At 29.8% G+C, this 24,245-nt stretch overlaps 1 non-coding gene across 1 annotated transcript; it reads right to left on the bottom strand.

Moving 5' to 3' along the window:
* Nucleotides 1-14,404: 14,404 nt before the first annotated feature.
* LOC149514689 (small nucleolar RNA R71) lies at nt 14,405-14,510 on the bottom strand. The gene has a single exon (XR_016328403.1). It is a non-coding gene; the product is annotated as a small nucleolar RNA R71 (small nucleolar RNA).
* Nucleotides 14,511-24,245: the final 9,735 nt, after the last annotated feature.

The raw sequence follows: 24,245 nt of genomic DNA, 5'->3' as shown, positions 1-24,245 counted from the left end.
TAGGATCAGGTCAAGGTTTTCATTTTTTTAATTCAGAGTCTGATTTAAGGTGTTTCGTCTTACCCCGAATATATATTAAAATTATATTTTTAATTAATTATTTAATTTTATAATTATATAAATGTATGTATTAATTAATAAAATTGTTATTTAATAAAAATATTATATTTATTCATAACTAATATATAATCCATCAATCCATCCATTCATCCTTCCATTATATAAATTTTACTCATTTTGACTTTTATTTGACCCTTATTTAAGGTGTCGATGTGACACTTTATATTTATACCTTTTTTCCTTTTTTCAACTTTTCTTTTTTTTTTAATTTTTTGCTTTTAATTTAGATACATTTTGTGAAAAAACCCAATGAAGATGTTTAGGTGGCACCCAAATTTTTTTTCTTTTTTTTTAATGAGTTGAATTTTGCAGCACAAGTATTAATGAACAGAGATAGCAAAATAATTTGTATCTAACTAGTTTTGATTGGACTTGATTTGGTAGGTGGAAAATATTTTTAAATCAAAATTGGGTTGTGGTAAATTGAATTTTTTAAAGAGAAACAAAGTTAGGTTAGCGATGGGTTAATGATGCTTTTTTTCAACCATAGAGTATATATTTTATTATTCATAATATAAATTTTGCATATTTTGACCTTCAAGTGTTGTCTCCTTTAACTCACTTTTTTCCTTTTTCACTTCTCTTCATTTTATTCTCATTTTCCATTTTATTCTTTTTTTTTTAATTTCGCAATAAAAAAATGACAAAACAAAAATATTTTTACTTACGACAACATGCAAGTATCTTTCTAATTACTATAATCATTGCTATTTTTTATGGAATAAAAATTATTATTAAGGAATAATACTAAAAGTAATAGGGATGCCTATTAATTTTATTATAGATTATTCATGCACTTTTTAAGTAAATTGAAAGTTATAATTTATTCATAGTATTTTATTTTTAATTAATTTAAAATTATTAAAATTTTAAAAATAAAATAACTTTAATATATATTAACTAGGGATAAAGTTGGGAATATCTCCATTATTGTTTATAGTGGAAATAATACTTACCTTGTCATTTATCACTATTCAATCTCAAACGACTTGAGATTTAGGTTTATTTTGGTGAGATCCAACCTGGTATAGTCTTTTCATAATGTATAAAAAGAGAACAACTTGTTTATGCCTGCCTAAGTGAATTCAAGTTTAAGCATGTTTTTTAGGCTTAAACTTGACTAACAAGCAAAAACTAAATAGTAGCCATATTCTCTCTCATCTTTGAGAACTTCTCACTCAACCATCTTTCCTAATTGAGGAAAGACAATTATTATGTGACAACAAGCAAAAAATGCTTGAAAAAAGACCTTTTCCTTTGTTATATAGTTTTTTATTCATTTATATAGAGTATTATTCATATCTAGGTATATAGATTCTTAACCCAATCTAATTATGGTACTAGTATGGATCAAAATTCCATCATGATCCATTCTTATCGATAATAGAGATCAAAGCTTTACAATATTTGATTGATCATAATTTTGTACATTCCATTTTCTATAGAAGTTCTAATGGAGTTCATTAAAGGAATGTTTCCAATAAAATTAATCATGTGGATACATATAATTTAGAAGAATATGTGAGTGATTTATATTGTAGTTCTTGTAGACTAATTAAATGCTTATTATAGATATAGAGTTTAATGAGTTGAAATTGACTTTTTAAAGTAAAGTCATTTCATTCTTCTTCTTGATTTTTGTGGAGGTCAACTAAGAAAGAATTGGCTTAAATTCACATAGAACCAATGGGGACAAGTCTAATTATAAATCATGCTTTTCCTTCAACTCTATTCTATGACCCTTTTTATGAGATTTCCTTCTCTTTTTGAGAGTTAGTTTGCTTTTTTAGTTTTTTTTTCTCTTTCTTACTAGGGTATAGCCATTTTTCATATTTTTTTTTTAGGTCAATCTTTCCTTTTTATGATTTATTAGATGTATTAGGGCACGCTTTTTTTGGGTCAATATTTTTTGTTTTTAGGATTTGCTTTGGCTTTTTTTTCTTGATAAGATTATGATCTTAGATTCTATGTTGGCATGGTAACAGAAGGTTTTTACTTTATAATCATCTATTTATTTGTGTTTCTTGACTGATCATCTCTGGTTTGCCGGCTATTGTCTTATGTTTCAATCTTGAATTGTGATGGAAGGAGACTTGGAGATAAGGCTAGATTCTATTCATAATGATTTGCAAAGGGAACTTAATTTGCACTAGTGGGGAAAATCTTGGCAGACAAAATGTTGAATAGGAGAGGTGTGATACTTCAAAATACTTAGCCAGCTAAGAAAGTGGAAGCAATAAAGGAATTGAGTGTGAATCTTTATGCCATTTGGTTTGTTGATAAATAAAATATGAAATAAGTGTTGGATAATGGGCTTGGTCTATCATGGGTTATTGCTTGTAAGCCAAAAATTTTGTACCTTAATAATAGATTTTCAAAAGGTTTTGCAAATTTTGGAAGAATCAGAATTGATGTGATATGCATTAAAGTTGATTTTGAAACCATTTGGAGAACTTTTACTTTAGTCTTTGATATCTAATTTTGAAGCTCATAACGTTTCAAATATGTTGTATTGGACAAACTTAACATTGTTGAAATATGTTTCAAATACTTGGAATTATTGTACAAACTTTATACTGTTGGAAAGATCAATCATTTTTCCTTTTCTTTTGATATATTATAAATTCAAATATGATTAGTATTCAATAAAGATATGACTAAAATACAAAACATGTCTTATAACCTAACATATGTTTAGTATTTTTATCACATCTTACAAATTACTATGAATTTTTTAGTGAAACCAGTTTCATTAGAATTTAAGCTCTTTAAGCTTTCCTACTACATAAATATCAATCAATTTTGACATCGGATGAGAAAGTTGTGACTATATGAATTTGAATATGCGATGCTATGAGTGAAGTGTCGATTGATAATTGTATATGTTAATTGGCCCACTTTTATTTTTGGATGAATTTCATGATTTATATATTTTTGTATTTATCTTCTTAAAATGATATTGCTAGCTAATAATTGACTTTTTGAAGGTAAAAGTCCTAAATAAATCTCATATGGAGGCAATTTGGATGATAAATGTATTTTTTTTTGAAAATATCTTTTGATAATCCATTTGTAGAGTTATCTTTCTCAACTGATAAAGTTCAATCCTTATTTCCAACTTTTAGCCCCTCACTATAAATAGTCATTTCTAGTTTTTATTCATAATAGGTCAAGTAGTTCTCTTTTCACTCTTTGAGAAACTCAATTCTAAGCCTTCCTTAAGATTTTTCCAAAGTTTTGAAGAATTTTCCTCATTTCTATCTTTTTAACCTTACAAAAAGGCATTGTCAACCACCTATAGCCACTTAAATAGCTTGAAGTCTTCACCTAAGTATAAACCTTCGACTTATCCCACGCCTTTGTTTGACTATTTGCCAAAATCTCTAAAAGCCCAATTGTGACACCAGCCAATTGATAGTACCTTATTAGAATTGCTTTTCACCCTCATTTCACCTGTTACCACTATACCAATCCCTAAAACCTTGTCCCTGTCATTCTAACATACCATCAAAGGCTTAAATACTAAGTTAAGTCCTATCAAAATGTTGCTCTAAAGAATCCTAATCCAACTAAAATTTTTATCCTAAGATCCCAATCTAACCATAACTATAGCCTAAGAATCCTAGTCCAACCAAAACTCTTATCCAAAGAGTTTCAATTCCACCAAAATTCTCTTAAAATGTCTAATTCCACTGAAACTCTCCTATAAAGTTACAGTTGCACCAAAACTTTACTCAAAGAGTTCTAATTAGAATAAATTTTTTTAAAAAGGTCTTGATCAAGCTAAAAACTTTACCTATAAATTTGAGAGTTCTAATAAAGGTGAACTATGCTCAATTGTCATATTAGATCTTGTATTAGGCAAATACACTCAAATATATTCCTTATAACACTTAGGCATTTTAAGTCTTTTATTAAATTATAAGCATGTGATATATCATCCATGATCACACATAATGTAGCCTTAGGAATTTATAACGATATGCCATATAGTTGAAATTAAGATTTTTTTTTTATTGTTTAGGGATTGGATATTTTCCATGTAAATCCATGTCCAATATGCCATGCAATATCCTATCAATTTAGATTTTTTTTAAAAAATGGTCGCATTAAATATGCCATTGAGGCATTTTTATTAAATTGTCATTATGATATGCCATTTAGACTAGATTGCATTTCATGCTTTCTGCTTACACTTTCTTACTTAATATTATAAGCTTGAACTATATGTTTGATTAGAATTGATTGATAATAGGGTGATATGCATCATGAATGGTTGATAAACCACTTGAGGCTGCTAACCCACATGTTTCTTTATAAATGTATGCACGATAGTAAGGACATATAAATTGCTCATATTGCATCGTTTGTTTTTGGAATAAATAGAGAGGTATGTGACCTTAAATAAATCAATTGATAGCTACTAATCAAACCTTGGATCTCAACATTGAAATGAATACTAAAGGTGAAACTTACTCCGTTCACTATGGCAGCTCTATTGGAGAGGTTATGTAACTTTTACATCCACTTATTGTGATAGTTAGTGTATATGCCCTAGAGCTAATTGGTTGCCCAATGGACATACATCTAAGTTGCACCAAGTAGCATATATTCTAGTAATTAAAAGGTTTTTCCTTTATCATTAGTATGAGGGTAAAGAGTTATCAAAGTGATAATTAGAGGAATCACTGGACCTTAATGGCCTTGCAAAGGAATTGTAAAGGATTATAATTATAAGATCCTTATACATCAAAGTTATATACTTAAAATTGTAGTTGGACAATGTATTGTTGAGACAAGGTATCAACAATGCTTAGAGATGGCATTTGTTAAGCCTTCTTACTTGTGAAATAAGTAATTGATCTTATAAGTTAAAGTATGAAGATACTTAGGGATAACATGAGGGTGCTCGTTAAAGAATAAGTTCTTAAACATGGCTAGCTATAAGAACTCTATTTGGTATCTCACTCAATTGTCTATATAAATGTTCTGATGTGTTAGTCATTAACTAGTCCATAGATTTAAGACATTAAGTCATTTTGTTTGTGAAACATTATACTTTGATTTCACCTTTACAGATTAAGCCACCTAATGCCTAAAAAGGATGCTTTTGGCTATGGTTTAAAACATGCAAAGGTAGATGAGTAATCAAAAGAGGATCCATCATCTTAAGTGATATGAGGGGACATATCTCATTTCTTTTTTTCTTTAATTAAGTTATAAAGTTTTTGGCTAAAACATGATGTGAATTTAAAAGAAATGGTTTATTGCTAAATTCATACATGTTGACTAAAAGCTACAAAAACCAATATGAAAAGTATTCATTAATAGTCAATACCACATGCTTATGGCTTTTTGGGATATATGATGGAAAGATCAAATTACATTGATAGACTGAATATTGAAAGGTTAGGTCGAAACAATCTTGACTCTTCAATGTTTGGGTGGTCATGATGCATTACTAGATGTCACTCATGATTTATAAATATATGTTAATAATCTTTGATCAATTTGATATATTCATTACCAATATTATTAGAAGCTTAATTGGTCACACACATAAGGTGACATTATTGAATTAAATTAAGATTATGCAATTAAGTTGGTCTTAACTGATAATTGAAAGAAACGAAAAATAACAAGGTTAAAATTTAAATATTAAGGGATTTAAGTACAAAAGGTGTAAAAGTTACATCCTAAATGTAATGAAAATTGAGAGGCATTATAAATACACCTTTTATAACCTTGGTTGAATATGCAAAACATATTGTGCAATCGAGAATTGCAAGTTTGTAAGACAAACTAAGGTTGGTGGCAAAACTAGGGTTTTTTTTCCGGGTCTAGTTGCACCTTATGTTTCTGTAAAAAAGTTATTTTTCCTCCTTTTTGATACTTTAAGGCTTTTGGCCAAGATAGGGATTGGTTTCTTGTTGATTTATGAAGTCAAACACTTTCTAGCACAAGATTAGAATCCCACCTTATAAAGGTTTTGATAAGAGTTAGGATGTATAAAGGGAATTATTTATCAACATACAAAGTAATAGAAGCTAAATATTAAATTTTTTTTTTACTTCTTAAAGCCAAGATCAATTAATAAGATCACACAAACAACAACATATGGGTTTGACCAATGGTAGTTGACCTCTAATGCCAACTTTGCTTTACTTTAACCAAATGATCACTAAATTTCTTTTGCAAGTCAAAAGATGTCCAAATGTGCAGCTTCTAATGATGATCCACACGAACAACTATGGAAAAATCTTCTCTAAGTAAAGGAGGAACAAGACTTATACTGTAGCTAGTAAGTAATTCAAATCCCCTTTTTTTTTTTTGTCTGAAGTTTGTGTTCAACACCTAAGATGAAAATGCTCTCTCTTAGAATTACGCTTAGCTTGTCTTCGCATGTAACAAGAAGGGTAGCTAATGTTTCTTTTATAGAAAAGGGTTTGTTTAGCTTAGGGTTATTCATAAATGGCTTAATTCCCTATTAGCCCTTATGTATGCCGAATGCCTATAACAAGTAGACATTGTGTCTCTTGTTTATTTCCTCTATTTTTGTGTCTAACCCAAACTAAATTAAGTCCAACTTAATTTATCCTAATTTTAATCTTTCACAATTGTCCTATTATGTGTGACCCATTAGGTTCCTTAGCGCGTTGGCAATAAATATAAGCATTTTAATCCTTTATATTAAGCTTAGATAAATCAAAACTTTTGACTTCATCACTAATTCTCTAATTAGCCAATCTTATGTTTATAGATCATAATCAATGCTAGCTATATTGTCATGACCCCATTACTAAAGAAAGTCAATGTGTCTTGAAAACCTATTCATGCATGGTGTTAATGAATAATTATTATCCTTTCATCATTACGTATCTTGGCTTGAACATTGAGCATGGTTTAATGTCTACTCAATCTTATTCAATCATGTTAAGTCTTATCCTTGACATTAACTCACGAATAAGCTTTAGAGCAATTTTAAACTCTTGTTTCACTTTGGTCAAAGATTTCTAGAGTTAATTCAATCAAATCTAATTGAGATGCTCTCTTGATCATACAAGGTGATGAATCCTATCTTGATTACTTCATGCATCATATGCCAACGTTTTACCCAAATATACTATACTACAACATTATTGGTTTGAACTATAAGTAAACTCAAAGTGTAAAATACATCATACAAGATTATAAGTAATCTCAAGTTAAAGGATCATTTATACAACCATCACATGAAATGTAGTTATATATACTATGTGGACTACCATATAGCATTGTTATCTTAGGTCATGTTTAGTGAATTTGATCTTACAACAAGCACCTACACGTTAGCTAAAGTTTACTATACTTCAACCTATGAGAATGGTTGCTGGCTTCATAAGTAAAACCATAACCATATGCTAGTCTCAACAACTTTTGTCAATGTTCTCTTATTGATAGAACACCAACTAGGAACTATTTAGGAACATATAGCTTTTATGTAATGATGATTTCATAATTACAATCTCATTGTAATTCCCTTGCAAAGCTTTATTTATAGTTTGAGGTCTTTATCAAGTAAGTGTCAATAACAAAATATATATACACGCTTAATGATAAAGCAATCAAGACCTTTATTAGATATCAAACATCAAAGTTTCACAACATGATAATGTTTTCACCAAAATTGATTTGGCTTGAAAGATATATACCAACAATGTAGATCACCATTAGAGACCACATAATTAGATTGCTTAGGTTGTGAGCTCTTTTGATTTTTAGACACAACTAAAGACTATTTCACTTAAGATTATAAGATCTTTGAGTGATGGTATGATTCTAATAAGATACGTGTTTAGAAAATTTCAAATTATAATCACAAACACAAGTATGAACTTGAGGAATATTTTCAGCCATTTGTTGTTTATTTATTCTATTATGTAGATATTTGATACATATGATGTATGTTATAGTTAATTGTTAATTGTATGAACATGAATGTTACCAACTCATATAAATCATGATTTGATTAAGTCCAAACCTTATTTGCTTCATGCGATTAGGTTAGCTTTTTGTTTTCGATTTTGGCTACTTAAATCTTATTAATTTGGTGTTTATGAATTTTGCATGCTTGCTAGAAATTTTAGATAGCCTTGAATTCATAAATATGATTCATGAACAAATGAGGAATTAAGAGCAAAATTAGAATAAAAGGTGATGGCATAAGATGCCTAAGTTGCTTAATACACAAAAAACACAAGAAACAAGTTGCTATCTTCAATTGAGGTTGGATGCTAAGGCATAATTCAAATTAGGGCTAGCGGCAGGCACATGAATTTTGGGTGTTTTGGTCTTGGTTGATTTCTAGGGCAATTCAAGAAATAGGAAAATTTTTAGTAGTTTAATTAGAAATCCTAAAAGTTAGGAATTTTAATTGACTTACCATAAACAATTATAGTTTGGCTCAAATTAGGAATAAGTTTCCAAATTTGGAATTGGAAGACTCTTAAGGGTTAGAAGCGGCTTGTCAGGTCAAGACAATATTGTATATGATTAATAAGCAAAATTAGGAAGTAGAAAAAAAAAAGGAAAGTTAGATTTCCTAAAATTAAAATGGTTTTTAAAATCGTAACTTTCCTAAAATGGTGACTTTCTAGAATGGCAATTTACTAAAATGGTTAAAAAGGAATGGAAATTTTTTATATGTTAGAATTTGAATGAGTTTCATTGAATGTTTATGAACATTTTGATTTTGCATGTATTTTATCCTAAATTGAAAAAAACCCTAGTTTGAAAAGACTAAATTGAAAAGATTTAAAAATTATCAAAAAAGATAATAAGATTACATATGTATTTTGAATGTTTTGAAAATATTATCTTGATCATTGTCTTGCATTATCAAGGACAATGACTAAATGATTTGAATTGAACATAATGTATGCTTTAATTCAATTACCACATATGATCAATAAGTGACATTAAGCATGACTATTTTCTTTAATATTCATAATATGATTATGTATGCATGAGGATGATTATGGACTAAGAACCTAGTGTGACTAGGGAATGTATGGTTGAATGTTTCATATTTGGTATTTTTGAAATAGAGTTTGCAAACCCTGCCTTATCTCCATTCATTCTCAAGTGGTAAAATTCTTTTCTCATCTTACTCCCCTTGAATGTAACTTGAGGTTTCTAATAAAGTTATGTAGATATTATGTACTTTATAGATTATGATTAGAATAGGATCGTTACAAGTCCAAGACAAAGATCCATAAGGCATTAATGGAAGAGACAAAGAGATTACCAAAAGCAAAAAACCTCAGGGTTTGGGTCGCATGCCTTACTATACATCAAAAGTTGATCTTATGCTTGTAATCCCTTCGAATTTAACCACCTAATTCCTTTTATGGCTCAAGAGAATTTAAATTAGATAAAAGTCCCTACATCCTAGTAGTTTGCATGTCATAGATTTATTTTGAATGTTTATATATGATACATAATTGTGATAAATCCTGCTTATGTCATGATATTTTGAATAGACCTAAAGTATGACTTATATGAAAATCACTCATTAAAATATCGAGTCACATGCTTCGCATGATAAAGTTGTCTTTCACCAATATAGCAAGCTATCCAAAGTTCTTTTAATTGGACATTTGTTAAGTCACTCACGGTCAAACTTTTAGATGAATATATTTAAGCTATAGAGACGGGTCTTACTTAACTAGAGTTGTCTAGTTTAGATGTGTCACACTTCACCACATGACACTAGAGGCAATGGTTAGGCGAAATACATATAATGTATTTAGACAGAGAGTTATCACCTAACTAATTTGAGAGTTATAAAGAGATTCAATTGGTAAGCAAAGTTACCTACCTAAGTTGTTTCATCATGGCTTGTTGAGTCACTCAAGGTTATGGTGGGATGAAAGGGGTTTTAGCTCATTAAAAGTTTTAAGTGTTAAATTTCTCAAAATAATAATAGAAGGCTATTATTTTAACAAAACAATGAAAGTAATCATTTAAGATTTAAAACCTTGTTTTAATGATTATCACTTGCAATGTAAGTTGATTTTAGTTCTGGTTTATAGAGGATACAAATAATTATGGCTAGCAATCTGTTACTGTGTAGCATACTTGATGTTAACAAGCTCACTAGCCCAAACCTTCTTGATTGGCTTTGCAATATTAAGATTATGCTTACACAACAAAAAAGGGCATATGTCTTTGATGATTTTATTTTTAAGGCACCCTATGTTGATGCCACTGATGAGGCAAGAGAAGCTTATAGAGTTCATATGCATGATCTCATACAAACCATATGTGTGATGTTAGCAAGCATGTCTCTTGAGCTTTAAAAGTAGCATGAAACCATTAATTCTCATGATATTCTTCTTAACTTTTATGAATTATTTGACAAAGAAAATAGCATTGAGAGGTTTGACATCACTAAGGAATTGTTTTGGTAAAAAATGTTTAAAGGTAGTTCTACGAAGTGTCGTGTGCTTAACATGATTAGAAATATCACTATACTTGTGCAACTTGGTTGGGGTATGAATCACGAGCTAAATATAGACTTAGTACTTTTTTTATTACCTTAAAGCTACTGATAATTTGTGTTGAACTTCAACATGAATTGAATTCAAACTGCCTTTTTAAGTTTGTTAAAGATTCTCACACATGCTTAGAAGACCATTGATAAGGAGAAATCTTTTATCAATCTTATTTCTTTTATTCCTAAGGGTAAGAATAGAAGAAAAAGGCCTTTAAAAAGGAGAAAAAGAATGGGGGGACTTCTTTCAAGATTTTGAAACTGATTGGAAGAATGAAGAAGGATGAGACAAAGAAGACAAGCTATCATTAGAGGCATAATTGCAAGGAATATCTCGACACCATGAAAGGGAAAAATGTTAAAGAAGCTTTTACTTTAGGTATGATTATGAGATCATTGCTTTTAGTGCTTATGGTATAAGATTTTTTTTTTTTAGATTAGTTCTCATATATGTTTGATATATTTCAAGGACCAATCAAAGGAGAGATAATGATGATTGAATAAAAGCTTGTGCCTATCATAAGACTATGAAGCTTATTTTAAGAATTTTTCTTTAAGCATTTATCTAATTTAGTTTTAAACATTGTATGTTTATTTCACTTGAAAGCCATGAATGTTTAAGGATTTTTATTTTTGGTCTTGTAGCCAAATTGGTTTAGGATATGTATTAAACATATGCTTGGATATTTATATTTGATTTAAATACTTTTGTTGGCATGAAATGCTTTACTTATTTAAATCCTTTAAAGCATGAATCAAATAGTAAGTTATCCTAGTCCAATCTAAAACATTTTTGATTTTGATGAATTGACACTATGATAATTGGTTTATGTCTTTGCATGTATGGTCAATTGAGCAATTAAAGTATAGGGATTGGAGTTCTTATTCATGAAACCATGACAATGCATATGAAACAAACATAAACCTAAGTTTCATAATGAAATGCATAGTTAAGCTTCTTGAAAGAGATTAATAGCTTGTAACTAAGGATGTACAATTATCATAATTTCATCAAATAGAGATTTCATTGACAAACCCAAAAACCACTTTAAATGATTAACACAATAGGATTTGAAAGTGTGATTGATGATTGTAGAATTTATAGCTTTTTATAAGTCCATTTAGTGTCAAATTTTGAAAATTTTCATAAATTTGGTACTTTAATGTGTTGAAATCTTGACTTTTAGGTTACATGAAGAATTTGGTCAATTTGAACATAAATAGCATTGTAAACCATGCAAAGGTGGCAAAAAGGTGGCCATGCATGAACTATGCACTTTAAGCAAAATTTGAGGATGATATTTGGCCAAGGCATAAAAGAGTCTATCAAAGCCCAATTTGGCATGAATATAAAAGAATCTAAGCTCACAATATGTAGCCTAACATATAGCTGACCCAAAGGCCCAATGTATGATCATTTTATGTTTGACCAAAGAAGAAGCTTTAATGTACGAGGACTTTTTTAAATTTTAAAGGATTTTTAAGCCAAGTGAAATAAATCAAGAAGGCTAAGGCAAGAGTTATTATGCACAAAAGATTCTTTTCAAAAAAAGTTTCTACTTGAGTTCAACAAATTAAGAAGATATGGTTTTAGAATTCAACTTAGCTAAAATATCCCATTTAAATTACAAAAAAATGTTGACTTGGCAAGACACCTAAGCATGGAAGCACAAATAAACCATAGAAAGGAGTTCTATTTGGCTAACACAAGCTCCACATCTTTCAATAGTAGTAAAATATATAGTGTTTTACAAGTTTTTTTTTGCCTAAAAATTTTAAAATTTGTCTGAATTTGGTGTATTTAATGTTTATTTTCTTGATCTTTAGGTTTTATGTGTTTGGATGTGAATTCCATGCAATTTCATGCAAGATTCATGCAAGATTAGGATAGGCCTAATCATTGTCTTGTTTGGCCATGTTAGAAGAGGATTTAACTAAATCTCATTTGCATTTGGTTTCCTAAATTCACTTGGATTAAAGAATTGTAATGGCACTATAATTCCATATACATTTGTTTATCCCATTTACAAGAAGACTCCTACATGCAATTGAAGATTGAAGACTATTATTTAAAGAACTACTTATTGCATTACAAAGACAAGGACCTTTTAATCACTATTGGAAGAGTTATTATAGAAGGACTTTTTGATCTTTTATTCAAAAGAGTTTGAATTAGGTGCAACTACATGGTCTTGATAAACCATGTTTAACCAAACCATTCTTCATGAATGTAAGATCAATCATGCAAGATAATTGGATAGACAAGATTGAATCCCAAAATGACCCATTTGACCAAGACTTTCTAAGATCCAAGACTCCATGTTTGGCCAACCACTTGAAAATTAGGATAACTTTTATCTTTTAGAATTTGGATAGGACAAGAACTCTTGCAATCCAAATCCCCCCATACCAAACCCACCATTATAAATAAGGAGGCTCTTTTATTTTTAAAGCATTACATTCTAGACATCTCTTCTTTCTTCTTTATGATTTTTCCTAGTTTTTTTAAGTTTTCTTTTATAGTTTGGCTAAGGTGACAAATTAGTCATAACTAAACTATTTTCTAAATTAGTTTTTTTCTTAATACAAGCATTCTTTTACATTTAAGATTTAGTTCTCTTAAAGCTTTTTGTACAAGTTTTGTTGTTCAAGTTGTTTTATTATTCTTATAGTTTCAGCCATATTACATTCTTTCATACTAAGTTTCTATTTAAAGTAATCTTGTTTCCATTCTTTCTTTTATGCTTTTAGAACTTTCTACCTTCATTAATCTTTTTTTTCTTTCAAAGCTTTCGATTATTTTACTTATAGATCTATTTAGTCACAATCTAATACTTTCCAAGTGATAATTTGATAAGTAGATCTAGCCCTACACAATCTTTCTTTCATTATTTTCAATTGCTTTCAAATCAATATTTCTATTAGTTGGATATAAGATAGTAGCTTATCACATTTGGTACTTGATTGTCACCCAACAATTCAATTATATAATTCTCGTGGGACGATACTTTACTCACTCACTACATTACTTTATTACAATCTATGCACTTACAAGCATTACTAAAGGCAACAATCAAGTTTTTAGTATTGTTGCTGGGGATTATATTGGTGTTTAGAATCAATATCAATAAGGATTTTTAGCTCCCTTATAATCTAAACATTTTTCTTTATTTGTTTTAAACTATTTTGATTTGTTCTTTGTTTGTATGTGTAGATCTAGAAGTTTTGACCTAGCTTCACTTGATAAAGAAATCGAAAGAACTCTTAGGCATTTGAAAAGAGAGTAAACAACACCACTAGCACCAATTCAAATGGCAAATGCAAACAATAAAGATCATAGAATGCTAATGGACTATGTGGTTCCTAATGCCAATGGATTTCAGCCATTAATAAAAAGGCTGGCTATCCAAGCAAACAACTTTAAGATTAAGCCTTTAATTATTCAAATGGTCTAAAATTCTATATAGTTTGGAGGGTTACTAAACAATCATTCAAATATTCATTTTTTTAATATTCTTGAATTATGTGATACATTTAAATATAATGGTGTTTTAGATGATGCAATTCGACTAAGATTTTTTCCTTTTTATATTAGGGACAACAAGGTAAAAAGTTGGTTATCTTTTTAATATAAAAAGTTCCTCACTAAATTTTTTCCTTTAAATACAATGGTTATATAGATCGATCACAATAGAGGATGACTTAATACAAAAAGTTCCTCGTTAAATTTTTCCACCTACTAATATGGCTAAAATATGGAATGAAATTGCTACATATATGTAGTTTGATGGTGAAAACTTATATGATGCGTGGGACAAACTCAAAGAGCTATGTGCAAATGTCCACATCGTAGCCTTCCTCTTTGGTTGCAAATTCAGATTTTCTATAATGGATTGACACCATCCATGAGAACTACACTTGATTTAGTTGTTGGAGGAGCCATAATGAGTAAGATCACTAAAGAGGTGCATGAGTTGATTGAAAAGATAATGACCAACAATTGCCCATGAGGTATGGGCATAGGGTACACAAGAAAATTACTAGTGTGTATGAACTTGGTACTCTTATTTTTATTACTTCACCATTAGCTAGTTTGACTAAAAAATTGATTTCCTAGGAACCCCATATCAAACTGCTTTTGTCCATGCTATATAAAACCCATTTGTTTATTGTGAAATTTGTGATGGACCATATGCTACCGAAAAATGTCAATTTAAGATAGAAATAGTCTAATGTGTTCAACAATCCAAGCCTACACATAACCCATATAGCAACACTTAAAACCTAGCTGGACAAACCACCTAAACTTTTCTTGAAACCAACTTAACCACCGACCGACCACCTAAAATACAAACTTTTGCCCAAACCTAACCAAAGAAAAGAAACCAAGTTTTTAAAAATGTTGACCCAATTGATGCAATCCAATAATGCAATCATTCGTAGCTAAACTGTATTAAGTAAAAACCTTGAAACCCAAATAAGTCAACTAGCTCAAGCCATAGCCAATTGACCTTTAAGAACTTTGCCTAGTAATATCAGGTCTAACCCTAAGAAACAAGGCAATGAAGCATGTAATGTTGTATATTCCTATGGTAAAGAAACTATAGATTATTCTAATAATGATGATGGTATTACAAATGAGTTGGTGGTGGTAAAATTGCCAAGTTTTGTAAAACAGGTTGAGGTAAATTTTGTTAGGAAGGAATTAGTGATGGATGATAATGAGTTTTGAGATTTGGTAAAAAAGTTTTTGATAGCTTTGATCACATGTCTCTAAAAGCCCTTGAAAGAGTTAAACCAAATTAGGAGATGGATGAAAATTTTAAAATAGAGAAAGATCCTGAAAAATATAAAGAAGACCCTGAGGAATACTTTAAAAAAATTTTGACTAAGAAGATTGAATTGTTAAGTCAAGTTGCAAGAGCATTTCTTCAGAGTATACAACCAAATGAGAAGGAGGAAATGCAAAAAGAAGATTAAGAAGTGAAAAGGATATGGATGACTCAAAGGATGTCAACCCAAAAGTAAACATTCAATGTTGCACAACCAAAACCAAAGCCAATACTAAAATAGCTACTTAAAGAGTTAAGAAATGTTACATTTGTTGATGATTATAGTCCTGCACTTCAATAACTTCTTCCAACTAAGCAAAATGATCCAAGGAATTGCTCTATATCTTGTGTTGTTGGTCATTTATGATTTGATGAAGCTTTTTATGATTTTGGGTCTATTATAAACTTAATGCCTATGAAAGTTTTTATGTAGCTGGGATGTAATACATTGAGACCTCCATATTTAGCATCAAATTGGTTGATAAATCTACTAAAAAACTATGAGGAATGTTGGAGAATGTTCTTGTGAAAGTTGATAAATGTGCCTTTCTCTATGGATTTTGTTGTTTTGGATATAAAGGATAATGAAGCCCCTTACTTTAGGTAGACCTTTTCTTATGACATCCAAAACTTTAATTAATGTGCATAATTATGATCTAACTTTATGATTTAAGGACAAAAGAATATAAGTTGTAATTGAAGGATATGGTGTCTTTAGAGATGATAAGGATGTGCAAATTGTGTTTAGGGTCAAGGAGAAACCTAATGTCAATGAGTTGAACTTAATCTTTTAGCCCCATTTAACTAGCCCACTATGCCCTAGTCCTTGCAAGCCTAAAACTAATCCTACTAGCCCTAAGCTGAATGTTGCCATAATGAATCCAAATCTAGCTTATGTTATACCTAAAAAGAATGTTAATACACCTTTTAGAGCTAATTTAGTTTATGTGACACCTTAAAGGCAAATGCAACATGAAAAACTTCCTCCTGAAGGAATAAGATAACCTTATATTCTAAGAATGGTGAAGCTTAACCAAAACTAGCATTGCTTAGGAGGTGACCCAAGTTTTACATTTTTAAGTTCTTAGTTAGTTTTATTTTTTTCTAGTTTTATATTTATTTTGTTTTTAAGACAGATATGCTTTGATCTTTTTGTTATTTTTGAGTTGTTTTTATAGGGATGAAGAAATGCAAATAGATGCATAATGAAGAATTCAAGTTTCAACCTCAAGGAAAGCAAAGAGAAGGGATTGTTTCCTTTGCCCTAGTTCTTCAAAGTTTGTTTTAAAATATTGTCCAATTAAGAGTGGGGGAAGGGAAATTTTTGTTTGAGCTAAAAATGTGTTTTTCAAAATTTTTCCTAATTGCTTTGTCTTCAAATCAAATTGACTTACTATAATCATGATAATGCCAACTTAGTTAATGTTTTATGAATTGTTAAGATTGACTTAAGTATGATATAAGGAAAATTATAAATATAGTGAAGTAATGGAATGATTTCTTAAGTATGATTTTTTTTATGTTTTGTGTTTTTAGTCATGATCTTTGGTATGCATAAGTTTTTATGGAAAGTTATGTGGATATTAAGTTGCATAGAAATTTGAAGAATGAGTATGACTTTAGAATTTACCTATTCAACCCTTGATGTGAAATTCTAGACTATATTTGATTTATAAAGTGATTTAGGCCTTTTTTGGACCATTTGAACCTTTTCAAACCCACCTTTAATAAAGCATCCCTAGTACGTTATATTTTGAGCCTTTTTATATATCTTTGTCCTTGCTATTTATTTAGCCATATTTATAATCCCAAACCTTTTTTTTTTTTTAATTTATCCTTCTTTTTGTTATTACCTAACCCAATATTGCTTATGAATAATTTGGACAAATCGTGAGAATAATTCCTTACATTTGGGAGGAAATGAGGCATAAGGAAAGTAAAAAGAAAAGAAAAGCTTGGCAAACCAAAAATAAAAGTGCAAATGGCTAAAGTTGAAAATGGCTACAAAAAAAAAAAGCAAAATAAAGTGTTGCCTCAAAGTTTTGAAAAATTTTCAAAGTTTTGAAAAATTTTCAAAGTTGTCAAAGTTAAATCAAAAGTCTTAAAAATTTCAAGAAATTAAGCAAAAGGGCTAGTGAGCCTAAATTTCCTTTTTCCTACATTGACCCAAGCTTTACATTACAAGCATAAAAAGTCCTTTTGGTCTTGAGTCAAGTATGTAAATCTAACATTAGTGGAGAGGGAATAAGGAAAGTAAACATATAAGTGTATTCAATTTTTAAGTTGATATGTGATGGCATGTGTTGCATTCTTTATACTTAGATTGTATGTATAAATTAGAGATGGATTAACTTCACATGCATAAGAGTTGAATGAAATTAAAAGCTTACTTTTTGAATGAATTTATTGTTTATCTATGTTTGTAACTATCTTTGTAATATGCTATAGTGCTTGATTGATGATTTGTGAGATCTTTGACTTTGTGAACATTTGTTTTAATTATTAATATAGTTGATTTTAGAGTTTTACTTGAAAACAAGCAAAAAGCTAAGTGTGGTGGGTGTGATAGTAGTAAAATATATAGTGTTTTAAAAGTTCTTTTGGTCCAAAAATTTTGAAATTTGATTGAATTTGGTGCATTTAATGTTATTTTCTTGATCTTAGGTTTTATGTATTTGGACATGAATTCCATGCAAGATCTATGCAAGATTAGGACAAGCCTAATCATTGTCATGTTTGGTCATGTTAGAAGAAGATTTAGCCAAATCCCATTTGCATTTGGTTTCCTAAATTCACTTGATTAAGGAATCCTAATGGCACTAGAATTCCTACATACATTAGGTTATCCCATTTACAAAAAGACTCCTCTATGCAATTTAAGGTTGAAGAATCATATTTGAAGAAGGACACCTTTTTGTATTCGGCAAGAAAGATTTACAATGACAAGGACTTTTTGATCACCATTACAAAAGTTATTATGGAAGAAAAAGTCTTTGATCTTTTATTCAAAAGAGTTTGGATTAAAGGCAACTACATGGTTTTGATAAACCATGTTTACCTAAACCACTCTTGTAATCAATCTTGTCCATCCAATTGACTAAACCACTCTTGATGAATGCAAGATTAAGGCAATCTTGTTTCCATTCTGTCTTTATGCTTCTACAACTTTCTACTTTTATTAATCTTTCTTTTCTTTAAAAGCTTTCGGCTATTTTAATTATAGATTTATTTGACCATTATCCAATACTTTCTGAGTGATAGTTGGATAAATATATCTAGGCCTATACAATATTTCTTTCATTATTTTCAATTGCTTTCAAACCAATCTTTCCATTAGTTTAGATATAAGATAGTAGTTTATCACCTTTGATACTTGATTGTCAACCAACAATTCAATTTTATAATCTTTGTCTTATATAATCCTTATGGGATGATACTTTACTCACTCACTGCTATTACTTGATGACGATCATTGCACTTGTAGGCATTATAAAAAGCATTATTTATCCTTTAAAAGCTTCCCACATTTGGTCAAACTCTTTTAGAATTCAAGATCACATTTCAATCTTAAAAGAGTTTAAGCTAAAGTGTGACTATACAGATTCATCCCCCGTCGGTCGCCCTTTATACTATAACTAGGCTGGGCCATTTCACTTGTAAATCATCCTTCAATCTTTTGTTCTAGTTTTTACTTTATTTCTCTTATTTTTTCTTTGGTTTTGGTTTGTAAGAAGTTCTTTTGTATTTTCTTTATTTTTGGTTAGGGTGACCGACTAACCTAAATTCTTATTTTCTTAAGTTCAAGTTTTCAATACAAGATTGTTTCCATTTTCATTTAAAGCTTTCTTTCTTTATTTTGCATGCACATTCATTATTTCTTAAGCACTATAATTTACTTTAAATGCTTTTTAAGTTTTAGTTTTATTCTTTACTATATTTCCTTGTACATTTAGCCTACCCCCATTACTACCAAGTGACTAGTTGGCTAGCTTTTACATTTTCAACACCATTGTTTTCATTTTCAATGCAAGCTTTATAACTCTTTTTGATCTATCTAAATATAAAGCTAGGAAGAAACTCATTTGGTACTTGGTTTTACACTTAAAACACAATCCTCAAGGGAATGATACTCTACTTCATCACTACTATTACTTGGATGAGACTTGTGCAATGTAGGCTTAAAAAGAAGCAATTAATGATAGTAAAACAAGTATCTACATAGAATGTGTGATAGCTAGTTTTAAGATAAAAAAGCAAAATTGAAAATGAGTTTTGATTAAAAAATCTATGAGAAAATGAAAGGTTCACACATATGTGAGAAACAGTGGGAGACTAATTATACTTTAAAGGCTAAAATACATTTTTTGAAATTCTAATGCTTGTGATGCATGAATGCATAATAAGTTAAAAATTTAATAAGATGCAGTATGATGCATTACTCATGGCGAGGAGTATAGTAAATATATACTATAATGTATGACAATGGAATTTGACATCTAACTTTTACTGAGAGAATTCAAATGAGGTGAATTTGTTAAAAGTATAAAGAGATGTCAGTTATGCATATAGAAATTATGTGGAAATAGTAAGACTAACTCACACAAGTGGTACATTTGAGATGCATAGATGATAATTCTATTTTTTTTATATAATTATCAAAGCATAATGCCCACATCTTATTCTTTTACATTGGAATGTTAAAATTAGCTTGAAAATGGAGTAAAAAAAGGGCTACAAACTACTTGCAAATGGCATCAAAATTAGGTGGAATTGAAGACTAATTTTCAATGCTATTTAGAATGATATTTAGTCTGAGCTCAAGGCTAGTTTTGAGCTAAATTGGAGCTCCATTTGAAATTTTATTTCTATTTTAAGTTGTTGATTTAAAGAGTTAAATTTAAAAGCAAACATGATGTAAAAGTTGGTTGGAAATTCACGCTATACATGGAAGCTATTAGGCATCACATTATGGGCTGTGAGTGGCTAGTTTTTGCAAGCTTTTGAGTCTATTAATTAAGCTAAAATTGAGCTATATTCCAAGCTTTAATTGAACCATTAAAAGGTTGATAAGCCACCAAGAATTCAATGCAAATTTAGGCCAACAAAATGTCCTAACCGAAAGGTTCATAAAAGCATAAACAAAAGATACTTTTGTGGAATTGCTATATAAGCTTACTTGAATGACGTTCAAGTTGAGTTTTGAGTTGAATATAGACACAAGAAACATCCTACAAGCCATAATCTAAAATTAAAGCAAGAGAATCAACCACTAATGCAAGAGAGAGTGGGAATAATTTCACAAAAAGATAAAAGTTAGGACTACAAGGAAAGCGACAAATAGCTACCATTCTTTTCACATTTGGTTTGCACAATTTAAAAGGATTTTAGGGTGAAAACTTCAGGGAATGTCTCATGGATGAGGTGGATTTTTTATGGGAATTGATTGGAGAAGCACATGTGGTCGTCTAAGTTGGCACATGTGCATTAGAGCTGAGTTAGCACCAAGTTGCTAGCTTAGACCAGATTCAATTTCTTGCCTTGTTCTAGCTACTAAATGGCTCATTTTGAATGGGGACATAGAGGTTCACATGTGTCATAAGTGGAGGCAAGAAGGACTCTTATTGTGCCAGCTCAATAATGTATAAAATGGCAAAGAAAACAGCCTTACAAGTCATAATTTTTCCTTGTTTCTAGCCAGTAGCAAAATTTTATCTTCTAGCTTGCCTTTTTAGATAGTGAAAATGGCTGAAAAAGGGACCATTAAAAGGTTGAGATGGTAGTAGAAAAGTGATTTAAAAAGTCATGTGAGGAGAGAAAATAAGGGAGCAAAACTAGTTTAGTATTTTTTTGATTTCAAGTTTTCTTCTTTGTAATTCATGCCACAAGCAAGGCATCATTCTCACTATCTTTCCATTGGCTTTTAGACTCCATTTTACTTGTTTTTCATATTTTAAGTTAGCTTTATTTATGCTTTCAAGTTGGTTTTATTGTATTAAGCTTATTTTCAAAGGTTGCTCTTGTTTCATTTCAAGTTTCATCAATTAATGTTTCCATTTTTCTGTTCGGCTTTCTAGCCTTATTTTCTTCCATTTCCAACTTTATTTTGCTTCATTATTTAGCTTATTTTTTCTAGAAAAAGATAGTCCAAGGTAGCCTTATCTTGGGAGATCTTTCATGTGGGCTCAAAAGACTTTATTCTTTTATTTTCTTTTTATTTCTTATCTTTATGTTCTATGTTTTTTGTACCCAAATTTCTTGTTCATTTTAGCTAGCTTTGTTTCCTTTATTTTCCTAGCCTTATTGCATGTGTTTGAAGCTTTTTGAAGCTTGTAAGGGATGACCTTGGATGCTAATTTGATGGAAACCTCATAGGGCTCGAAGAGCTTCATTGTATGCCTTTATTTTCTTGCACTTTACTTTTTATGCTATTTACATTTTTCTAGTTTATTTTTGTTTTATTTAGATTATGTTTATGCTATTTAGTTGCTGTTTCATTTTATTTCATGCTTTTATTTTATGTATATATTCCATTCCATGCCATTTTACTTCCATTTTCATGTTGGATTTGATGCATGCTTCATTCATTTTTGCCTATGGTCACCTATACATGTTCTCTTTCATTTTTAAGTCTATTTTGATGTTATGTTCATGGTTTTCACGTTGCATGTATACATTTCTAGTTCTAGTTGCATTTAGCTCAATAGATCAATAGCTTAGGTTAGATTCCACACTCCATTTTGTGCATTTTTTTGGAACCATTTTTGGCCAGTTTTAGAAAATGTTCCCCTACACCTTTTTGGTTTGTTTTCATGTCTATCTTAAGGTGGTAAATCCAATTTTTACAATTTCTTTAGGTAGGGTCACATTTGCATAGCATTTTAGTTCCTAGGTCTAGTTTTAGTGCACTTACAACCTTCTGTTTGCATTTTAATTTTTTGCATTTTTTGGTCAGTTTTGGGGATGGGTCACATGCATGATTTTGGTTCATTTTTAGGTTGATTTTAAGGTAGCCCATTTAGATTTTACAAAACCATTAGGTCTTAAGTCAGTTTCTTAGCATTTTAGTACATATGTTCTAGTCTCATACATTTTAGAGTTTTGGTTTGCACTTAGATTTTCTAGTTAGTTTCATTCGGTTTTGCATCTAGCTTCATATAGGTTTATGGTTCCATTTTGAGTTAGTTTAAGTTTTATAAGTTTAATTTAGTGTTTGCATCCATTTAGGTCATATTTCTATTTGGTAAAATTGCTAAGGTTGCATTTTAACCCTATTTAGGTAATTTAACATTTTTATTTATTTATTTTAGGTGTCATTACCATCACTTTTTCTTGTCATTTTCACTCAATATAGTGTAATTTTACTCTTGGTTACATGCTTTAGAATTTAGGTAGGTTAATTTAGGGGTTAGACTTTAGTATGTAAAGTGTTCAGTAAAATGCCTCAATGGAAATTGATGGTGTTGCATTAGGATTTTAGCTGAGCTTTTAGGTATTCTTTAAATTCTATTTTTAGGATATTATTTCATGCATTCCCATGTCATTTTCATGTTTAAATTTTGTTCTTTACATTTCTTGCATTTTAGTAGGATTTTAATTAATTTAATTTTTAAATTAAAAATGCTAAATTCTTTTTTTTTTTAATTTTGTTAGTTTATTTTTTGTTTAATTTGCTGTTGACAGGTTCTACTTCTCTTAGTCTTTTCTTTTTAATTGCAATTTTATTTTATGCCTTTAATTTTGTTTAGTTTACATTTCGGTTTGTAGTTTTCTATTTTTAGTATAACCTTTCTATTTTTAGTAGTTGCTAATTTTAGTAATTTTCCATTTAGGACTTTAATTTTCATAATTTGTAGTTAATTTAGATTTAATTATTTGGTAATTTTTATTAGATTAATTTAGGGTAATTAATTCAATTCAAAATTTTTGTAGGACCTGATATACTTGTAAGGTCAAAATCATTTCTTACCCCCTAAGTCTAGAAATCCCAAATCCCTAAGGAGATGATATTTGGAATACTTTCAATCTTTTATTACTTTTGTGACCTTTACACTCGTACTACTCTTAAAGGGTTAAGAACAAGTTTTTGGCATTGTTTCTTGGGATTTGGTGCATTTAGGACTGAGGTTAATATCGATAGAGACATGTTAGGGAGTAGTTTGGTTTTTTTTTTGTTCTCTATAAACATTTTTATTTCATTTGTCTATTTTTTGTGTAATATTTTTTTAGTTTTCATTTAGTCTCTCTATTGCCTTATAACTCGATGGTTGGTACATGCACAAGACTAGAAGCCTCAATCTTATTACTTTAGACTAGATATAGAGAGAACTCTTTAACTCTAAGGAAAGAAAAATTAGGTAACCATACCACTACCCAACCCATGGCCAACCTACATGATCATGGAACTTTGCAGGATTATGCTGTGCTTAATATTAATGGCTATTAAGCCAAATTAGGAGCAATAATCCAAGCAAATACTTTTAAGATTAAGCCAGCCATCATCTAGATGATCTAGAGTTCTATCCAATTTGGGGGTTTAGCTGGTAAGAACCTAAATGCCCATCTTGGAAACTTCATCAAAATTTGTGACACATTTTAAGCACAATGGCATTTCTGATGATGTAATTCATCTTAGGTTGTTTCCCTTCTCCTTAAAAGATTAGGCTAAGAGTTGGCTTACCTCTATGCCTTATGGATCAATCACCACATGAGATGATTTGGCACATAAGTTCATGGCAAAGTTCTTCCCTCTACAAAGACAA

This window comes from Durio zibethinus, chromosome 15 (assembly GCF_047325235.1).
Source record: "Durio zibethinus cultivar Kanyao isolate XHJ-2024 chromosome 15, ASM4732523v1, whole genome shotgun sequence".
Taxonomy (NCBI): domain Eukaryota; kingdom Viridiplantae; phylum Streptophyta; class Magnoliopsida; order Malvales; family Malvaceae; genus Durio; species Durio zibethinus.
This window is presented reverse-complemented; position numbering and strand designations above follow the sequence as displayed.